Genomic DNA, 376 nt, shown 5'->3' with positions numbered 1-376 from the left:
CTGTATGTCTGTCTGTCTGTCTGTCTGTCTGTCTATCTATCTATCTATCTATATAAGTTTGTCCTACTGTCTATCTATTTATCTATCTGCTTGTTTGTCTGTCTTTATCCATCCATCCATCCATGTCTATCTATCTATCTGTCTGCCTTTCTATGTTACTGTCTGCCTATCTATTTATCTGTCTGCTTTTTTCTGTCTTTATCCATCCATTCATCAATCCATGCCTGTCTATCTTTCTGTCTGTCTATCTATGTCAGTCTGTCTATCTACCTATCTGTCTGCTTGTTTGTCTGTCTGTATCTGCCTAGAATTTAGAAAATAGGGTGAAAATGACACAGCCACAGAAACTTCAGCCTCAGACCACCAAATACCTCAA

The sequence above is a fragment of the Misgurnus anguillicaudatus genome, chromosome 12 (assembly GCF_027580225.2).
Source record: "Misgurnus anguillicaudatus chromosome 12, ASM2758022v2, whole genome shotgun sequence".
Classification (NCBI taxonomy): domain Eukaryota; kingdom Metazoa; phylum Chordata; class Actinopteri; order Cypriniformes; family Cobitidae; genus Misgurnus; species Misgurnus anguillicaudatus.
The sequence above is the reverse complement of the archived record's forward strand: the minus strand, read 5'-3'. Positions refer to the sequence as shown.